The sequence below is a fragment of the Oncorhynchus gorbuscha genome, unplaced genomic scaffold (assembly GCF_021184085.1).
Source record: "Oncorhynchus gorbuscha isolate QuinsamMale2020 ecotype Even-year unplaced genomic scaffold, OgorEven_v1.0 Un_scaffold_2805, whole genome shotgun sequence".
Taxonomy (NCBI): Eukaryota; Metazoa; Chordata; class Actinopteri; order Salmoniformes; family Salmonidae; genus Oncorhynchus; species Oncorhynchus gorbuscha.
In genome coordinates, this window is record NW_025747214.1 from 55,809 (window position 1) to 64,958 (window position 9,150).

At 42.8% G+C, this 9,150-nt stretch overlaps 1 long non-coding RNA gene across 1 annotated transcript; it reads right to left on the reverse strand.

The window, feature by feature from the left end:
• Positions 1 to 3,192: 3,192 nt before the first annotated feature.
• LOC124026762 lies at positions 3,193 to 4,899 on the reverse strand. Its single transcript, XR_006837299.1, has 2 exons — positions 4,044 to 4,899; positions 3,193 to 3,860 (listed from the first exon to the last, which is right to left on the reverse strand). It is a non-coding gene; the product is annotated as an uncharacterized LOC124026762 (long non-coding RNA).
• Between the last annotated feature and the right edge of the window lie 4,251 nt (positions 4,900 to 9,150).

Genomic DNA, 9,150 nt, shown 5'->3' on the forward strand with positions numbered 1-9,150 from the left:
TTAACTGTAGAGACATGTACTGTTTGTAAAGATGAGGGGAACAGCCGCTCAAACACTTTCTCTGCACCCCTCGGCCATTATATTATATGACCATGCATGTAAATCTCTACTTCCACTCCAATTGAGACGCTGCGTTCTGTCACTGCCTCTCGCATGGTAAAATAATCACCCACAGTAACAGACTGAATTTATGTATGCTAATAGTGTCCCTTATTTAACACGTGGGGAATAATTATGCAACAGACAAGCCTCCACCCTGTGCTATTTTCATGGCAGCTGACAGATCTGTGGCTAACGAAAACGTATTTCTTCGACATTGGACACGCAGTTCCACCTAGTGGATGTAAAAAGTGTTTCCTCATACAGTATAACGTAATTCTCCTGATGAGCTGGCCAATCAGCGGTCGAGGAGATTGTGTTGGCCAATCAGCAGTCTAGAGGGTGAGCTGGCCAATACTCCCATGAATAGTATTACCACACTGGAGCAAAAAACACATTTAGTTGCATCTACAAATAGGTGTACTGACCAATAAACTGTAATGTGTCTGTGGATACCACTCTTATACTGCTCAATGTATTTATACACCTGCCCCCATCCACCCCTTCCCCAATACACATGTAAATATTGGACTATAAATTGTGCTTTCATGTATTATACTTAAGCCAAAATTCAGAACTTGATTTGACTGGCATCCACCCACACCATTCGGTTGTTGGAGTACACCCACACCATTCGGTTGTTGGAGTACACCCACACTATTCGGTTGTTGGAGTACACCCACACCATTCGGTTGTTGGAGTACACCCACACCATTCGGTTGTTGGAGTACACCCACACCATTCGGTTGTTGGAGTACACCCACACCATTCGGTTGTTGGAGTACACCCACACTATTCCAGTACAGAAAATCTTGGTTGTTATCAAACTTCGGTTGTTTACCATTTTTCCCTTTATCAAACTTAATTACCATTTTTGGAAGGAAAATAATTTCACTCATATTGTAAATAATTATAGGTCACTTTGACAACCTATTATGTGACTTGGTTGGAAGAAATCTGAAAACATTGGATGAGATATGGACAGTTACAGTTATTTCCTTCAACTCATGAACACAGGAGAAATGTCAAGTGAACACAGGAGAAAGGAGAGCTTGGGATGCAGTGAACACAGGCAAATTAAACTGGGATGCAGTGAACACAGAACTTGGGATGCAGTGAACACAGGAGAAAAGGAGACTTGGGATGCAGTGAACACAGGAGAAAGAGAGTTGGGATGCAGTGAACACTGTAGCTTGGGATAGTGAACAAGGAAAAGGAGAGCTTGGGATGCAGTGAACACAGGACAAAAAGAGAGAGTTGGGATGCAGTTATTTCAGTGAACACAGGAGAAAGGAGAGCTTGGGATGCAGTGAACACAGCTTGGGATGCAGAACACAGGAGAAAGGAGAGCTTGGGATGCAGTGAACACAGGAGAAAGGAGAGCTTGGGATGCAGTGAACACAGGAGAAAGGAGAGCTTGGGATGCAGTGAACACAGGAGAAAGGAGAGCTTGGGATGCAGTGAACACAGGAGAAAGGCTTTGTGGTAACCAACAAGGGTTGGCAGTACAAGGACTTTGCCCAATATGTTAAAAATGTATTACATTTGTATAGTACTTTTCGTAGAATCTCAAAACACTTCAAGAGCAAAAAAACATAAGCAATAATATCATTAAAGGTGAACCAAGAGGCTTTGAAAGCTGCATCCTCTGAAGATGGAGGTCAGTTCATGGCTTGAGGTACAGTATGGCAGATGGTGAGTCTGCTGAGAAAACTGATCTCTGACGCACTAGGCTAACCTGGTCACAGAGCATTTTGTATTATTCTGTACATAAATCCCAGACACTCCATTTAGTACATGTAGCTTTTTGTAAGGTACAGTACGTATTAATTTGTGGATGTACATACCCCTTTGTATGACATGTCACAAATTACATTTCATGTTAAATTCTAGCAAGGGGTTAAATTTAGGCATTAAGTTAAACGCTTATGGTTAGCCAACAATGTATAGTAGTTGAAAAGTTGCTAATGAACTAAAATGCTGAAGTTGTCCGTGATATTCAAACTCACCTTTAGGTTGCTAGACATTTGATATATACACACTTCATTTTAGCCTTAAGTAAACAAAACAAAAGTAAAATCTCCTAATTTGAGTGTCCTGGAATTTCGACTATGTTACATCTAGTCTAGGAAACCAGGCTGACTAATGCAATGTAACCTTACTCCATACTCGCAGAAAAGGATTCCAGTACAACCTACTCTCACTGGCTGTTTTAAAGTATCTGTCCTACTACAACACCAAAAGGCTTTTCAGTCATCCATGAAGGGAAGAGCATGTCTGCTCTCAACCCTAACTGAAGGAGGCCTATAATAAAGGCTGTAAGACATGTGGACAATCTCAATTGCATACCCCTCTTCCTCAAAACCCATTGGATGAGAAAGCCAGAGGTCCCACTCCTCTGACCTTCAATAGATTTGAGACTGCTATTGAGCCCTTTCCATGATGGTGGTGGAGTCTATTTCTGGAATCTCTAAACAGAGTAATACAGAGGGCATGTAAGTACACCTCTGTATGAGGGGGGAGATCAATTTGTAGGCTAGCAATAGTGTTTGATGAGGGAATAGTTTCTTACTCCCTTTATGAAAGGAAATACAGGGAGTTGTCTCATACGAGGTTGTTACCATCTTGTCATTGTCCTAATGCAGTCATGTTTATCATGGGTGAGCACTGACAGCTAAACCTTACCATTCAAATCCCCTCAGAGCTCCATAAAGCAGGGATGGGCAAAAACATTCTGAACTCGAGGGCCACAGTCGCTCACAGGTCTGCGATTCTACTAATATAGCCATTGAGCTATTTTGATGCAAATCAAAACATTGACAGGGTGGCGATGTTGGCAGTAATAATAACTGTAAACAACTAATGGGGATTCGCGGTCAGTAATCACTAGATAGCTGGCTAGACATCCAAAAAAAAGTTCTGCCTTGAGTGACCAACAAGAACTGCTGACAACCAAATTTTGAAATTGCACCATGTGCATTCTAACTCAGTTCTTAAAAACAGAATCTGGCAACATATTAGTTGAAATACCAACATGTGAAAGCAGAGTGACACTAAAGAGCTTCAAAGTACAGAAAACTATTAACAAAGTGGAAATGTCAGACTTTTATTCACAAGAGCATATAACTAGGAAGTTAGGATCTCAACAGGTCCAGACACATACAACACATTTACACCAATGTTTTTAAACAAACGTTTACATTAAGTAATCAAAAATGGATTGAATATATTTGCTATGGGTAACATCTGTAATGAGTGAATATTACCCAAACTTGCATTTGGTAACATGATTGCTAATCAAGTCAGTATTATCCATTAAGTGTACATTAGAACTGCAACACTACATGTGAAGTGGACTTGAAACCTTACTTCCTTCCTCAGTCATCCGCACGTGTCCATCAATCTGGCAACAGCCGAGCTGATTGCAGTCAGGTAGGAGGCAAGTAGGAGTGACCTGAAAAAGGCTCGCACAAGAGTAAATACAGCAGATGGCCGTGAACACATCTGGGTACTGTGTATACAACCAAGTCGACCAAAGGCAAATTACTCCATATCTATGAGACTACACCTGTAGTGAGGTCAATGAAATGCAACCAAATGAAGTCAAATTGCACCATAGAACCTGGATTACTCCACTACCTGCCACGTTTACCTGTTGGTGACGCAGGTTTACCTGGGATACCTTAGCGGTGGACTCAACTTCACCGGAAGCGACGCTGTGAACGAGCGCCCCCTACTGACAGGCAGCGTCCGGTGCGTCGCTGTGAGGACAAGGAAAGCCCAAAATGTAACATGATTGTGCAATAGACCATAGTCAAATGAAATTCAAAATACATTTGTTAACGTTTTTAAATTAAACGTTCACAAAATAAAAATAAACAGGCAGTAATTAACTAGAGTCTTATTTACAATAGACATCTTATTTACAATAACCTTATGCACACCTTGGTTTGCGAGGTTTAGAGTCAATGCATTGGTCAGCTCTGCCAGACTGGTTCAAGCCTGATCAACATGATTCAAAATGGAGATACATTTCGTCGAAGTCCCTCTGTTGAAAGTCAAGAGAACTTTCACACGCGCTCCTGGGTGAAAGAGAGGCGCTAGAAACAAATGAAACTGGGTGCGACTTGAACTGGTTGGAACTGGTGTCGATGTGCATGTCGTCGTATACCATGTCCATCAGATACTGGGTTGTGTTCTTTGGTGCCATTGCGCCGAGTGGTCGTGTAATTCTGCCGATATTCTCGGTCGTCATATACGTCATCTCTTCGCCGTTGTCGGTCAAAAGTTGTTCTTGGTTGACCAGTTTAGTGAGTACCCTCTTCTGTTCGTAACGAATGTATTTTTTGAGAGTGGCTTTGACAAGGTTGGTGCGCCACCGTTTCAGGCCTTCCTTGGAACTCAAATGGAGAAGTTTCCTCAGTCTGCACTTTGAAAGTTTACCAGATCTTCTGGAGCAGCATGGTTTCAGTACTTCGAATTCCACTTCAGTTTCCATGCTGTCCAAGCACATTTCAAAAATGTTAAAAAATAAATCGTGTCTGTGAGTTAGCCGTTTGTAATATCAACTCAGCCAGCTAAATTAGCTAGATAATTCACTATACAGCTGGGTAAATTCAACTGAATCAAAATAAAATGTTCGAGGATAAAAATTCAAATGCACTTAACGTTACAATGATGCGTCTTACGACCAAAAATGTAGTCAAAAGATTAAAAAGCCACGATCCACCTCTCTGCAGTATCACAAAATAGAATGAGCCGTAAAACGTTGACAGCACATCTCTATCTTCTGAAAAGGAAGTTCCCATGATCCTTTGGAGTAAAAATATCTTCTTCTATGAGGTTTAACGGCGGTTGGCATCCAATTTTCTGCATTACCGCCACCTACTAGAGTGTGTGAGTGTAGTGTTCGAAGGTAGGGTGTTTATTGCTTGAAAAAGGCAAATGTATTAAATAAACAACATACCTTCGAACACTACACTCACTAAATTCAAAGTCATATCAAATCAAGGTAACACCACCCTACTCCACTAATTAAATGTATTTATTCCTACCTCGTGCCATCATCCTGAAAGGATGGGACATCACCACTTAACACACCCTGTAACTCTTCTGATGTCAAGTCTCACACACCCACATACCTCTCTGCAGCTGCCACCACGACCTACATTTTCTGGGACTTCCATTCCATCCCTGTAGTACAGTTGATAACAATTTCTACAAATGCTAAAAATCCAATTTTATTGAAACGTATAGCACTGTTTGGCTTATCCCTCTGTACTGGTATAGCTCAAATAGTCTCAACACTCCTCCCCATTAACCCATCATCCTCTACTTTCTTCACTGTCTCAGAACTTCTGCTCTACTCTAACCCTGGAGACCTCAACCTGCCTCTCTCGCACAGGACATTTCTGATCCCCAGCTCCATGGGCACCCCTATAATTAACACATTCCACTACTTTCCCCAATACTACACATTCCTTTGTCTCATGCCCTTCTGCACACCTTGGCCCCTCCCTCCTACACATGTCCATAAGCTTGACACCTATGACATCGTAATGTATTCGGCTTGTACAGGATCATTTATATCTCCTAACTTCACTTTGTCGGGCAAAGACTCAACTTCAAAACTAAAATGAACAGACAATGACTCTTCTGTTTCCCCACTCGCCACCCTGTCTGCGTCACGTCAAACGACAAACATCACATACACCGGGAATCTTTCCCCTCAACTGGTCAACTTTTATATTTACTGCTACCCCAGTTATCACTCCTTTCATTGGTATTGAGAGAGAGCAAGACAATTCATGTTCTTTGCCCCCATTTGTTTTACTCTGAGCTCCTTCACCCTCTGACCAACAGAAACACAAACAATTATCACTAGACCCCGTCTGGTTACCCTCACTGATTCCACATTACAATTATCACTAGACCCCGTCTGGTTACCCTCACTGATTCCACATTACAATTATCACTAGACCCCGTCTGGTTACCCTCACTGATTCCACATTACAATTATCACTAGACCCCGTCTGGTTACCCTCACTGATTCCACATTACAATTATCACTAGACCCCGTCTGGTTACCCTCACTGATTCCACATTACAATTATCACTAGACCCCGTCTGGTTACCCTCACTGATTCCACATTACAATTATCACTAGACCCCGTCTGGTTACCCTCACTGATTCCACATTACAATTATCACTAGACCCGTCGTTACCCTCACTGATTCCACATTACAATTATCACTTACCCTGGTTCACTGATTCCACATTACAATTATCACTAGACCCCGTCTGGTTACCCTCACTGATTCCACATTACAATTATCACTAGACCCCGTCTGGTTACCCTCACTGATTCCACATTACAATTATCACTAGACCCCGTCTGGTTACCCTCACTGATTCCACATTACAATTATCACTAGACCCCGTCTGGTTACCCTCACTGATTCCACATTACAATTATCACTAGACCCCGTCTGGTTACCCTCACTGATTCCACATTACAATTATCACTAGACCCCGTCTGGTTACCCTCACTGATTCCACATTACAATTATCACTAGATTCACTGATTCCACATTACAATTATCACTAGACCCCGTCTGGTTACCCTCACTGATTCCACATTACAATTATCACTCAGATTCCACATTACAATTATCACTAGACCCCGTCTGGTTACCCTCACTGATTCCACATTACAATTATCACTAGACCCCGTCTGGTTACCCTCACTGATTCCACATTACAATTATCACTAGACCCCGTCTGGTTACCCTCACCGATTCCACATTACAATTATCACTAGACCCCGTCTGGTTACCCTCACTGATTCCACATTACAATTATCACTAGACCCCGTCTGGTACCCTCACTGATTCCACATTACAATTATCACTAGACCCCGTCTTACCCTCACTGATTCCACATTACAATTATCACTAGACCCCGTCTGGTTACCCTCACTGATTCCACATTACCCAACTCTTTTTTTCACCCACTGTGAAACCACAAATCAATCAGCCAAAAGGCAAGAGTCCACTTTTTCCATAAACTTCACTCCTACTGTCACAGACTCCTCTTTCTCCTGATCCTCGGTGCATACCTCGGTCCCCGATAACTTCACCACACCTACCACCTCCGATACTTCACCCTCATTCACTTCCATTTCTCCTCCTGTCTTCAGCTCCCTCTGCTTATCTACTTTTTCCCACCATTTTTATCTGACTCAAGCTCACCCTCTTCTTCCCTCTCTCTCTTAGACCTCCTCTCCCTCTCTTTTCCCCTTCATTCCTCCTACGTTTTCCAAGAATACGTCTCCTTATGATAATACTGCACTACTCCTGACAACCATCTTGTTCTTGCTTTCTCTAGGGACTCCCTTACCACTCGGAGTAAAAACAGTCGACTTCTCTGTAATGTAAAATTATTAGCGCCACAGGGTCGTCACTAGTTACCACAGCCACAAAGTCATACACCTAGTGTATTTCTACAATTTATCTTCTTAAAATGTGATTTAAAACCTAACCTTAAATGAAGTAGCATGCTCAGATTCCTAATGACGTCTCAGATTTCATTATTTGCAAACAGGGACAGTTTCGCTGCAAATAAGACACACCGATTTGGCATTGGAGAAATAAACTCCCTATTTCAGGACCCTGTCTTTCAAATATAATTCGTAAAAATCCAAATAACCTCACAGATCTTCATTGTAAAGGGTTTAAACACTGCTTCCCATGCTTGTTCAATGAACCATATACAATTATGGTTGTGGAACGGTCCTTAAGACACTAACAGCTTACAGACAGTAGGCAATTAAGGTCACAGCTATGAAAATGTAGGACACTAAAGAGGCCTATCTACTGACTCTGAAAAACACCAAAGGAAAGATGCCCAGGGTCCCTGCTTATCTGCATGAACTTGCCTTAGGCATGAGGACTGCAGATGTGGCGAGGGGCAATAAATGTCTGTACTGTGAGATGCCTAAGACAGTGCTACAGGGAGACAGGAAGGACAGCTGATCGTCCTCGCAGTGGCAGACCATGTGTAACAACACCTGCACAGGATTGGTACATCCGAACATCACACCTGCAGGACAGGTACACCAGGAACGCACAATCCCTCCATCAGTGCTCAGGCTGTCCGCAATAGGCTGAGGGCTTGTAGGCCTGTTGTAAGGCAGGTCCTCACCAGACGACCTCGGCAACAACGTCACCTATGGGCACAAACCTACCGTCGCTGGACCAGACAGGACTGGCAAAAAGTGCTTGTCACTAACGGTTTTTGTCTCACTGGGTTGATGGTTGGATTTGCGTTTATTGTCTAAGGAATGAGCTTTACACAAAGGCCTGTACTCTGGAGCGGGATCAATTTGGAGGTGGAGGGTCCATCATGGTCTTGGGCGGTGTGTCACAGCATCATTAGAAGGAGCTTGTTGTCATTGCAGGAAATGTCAATGCCATGCGTTACTGGGAAGACATCCTCCTCCCTCATGTGGTAACCTTCCTGCAAATTCATCCTGACATGACCCTCCAGCATGACAATGCCACCAGCTATACTGCTCGTTCTGTGCGCGATTTCCTGCAAGACAGGCATGTCAGTGTTCTGCCATGGCCAGCGAATAGCCCGGATCTCAATCCCATTGAGCACGTCTGGGACCTGTTGGATCGGAGGGTGAGGGCTAGGCCATTCCCCCAACTTGCAGGTGCTTTGGTGGAAGAGTGGGGTAACATCTCACAGCAAGAACTATCAAATATGGTGCAGTCCATGAGGAGTTGCACTGCAGTACTTAATGCAGCTGGTGGCCACACCAGATACTGACTGTTACTTTTGATTTTGACTCCCCCTTTGTTCAGGGACACATTATTCCATTTCTGTTAGTCACATGTCTGTGGAACTTGTTCAGTTTATGTCTCAGTTTTTAAATCTTGTTATGTTCATACAAATATTTACACATGTTAAGTTTGCTGAAAATAAACGCAGTTGACAGTGAGAGGATGTTTCTTTTTTGCTGAGTTTATGATCAAATTAACACATAG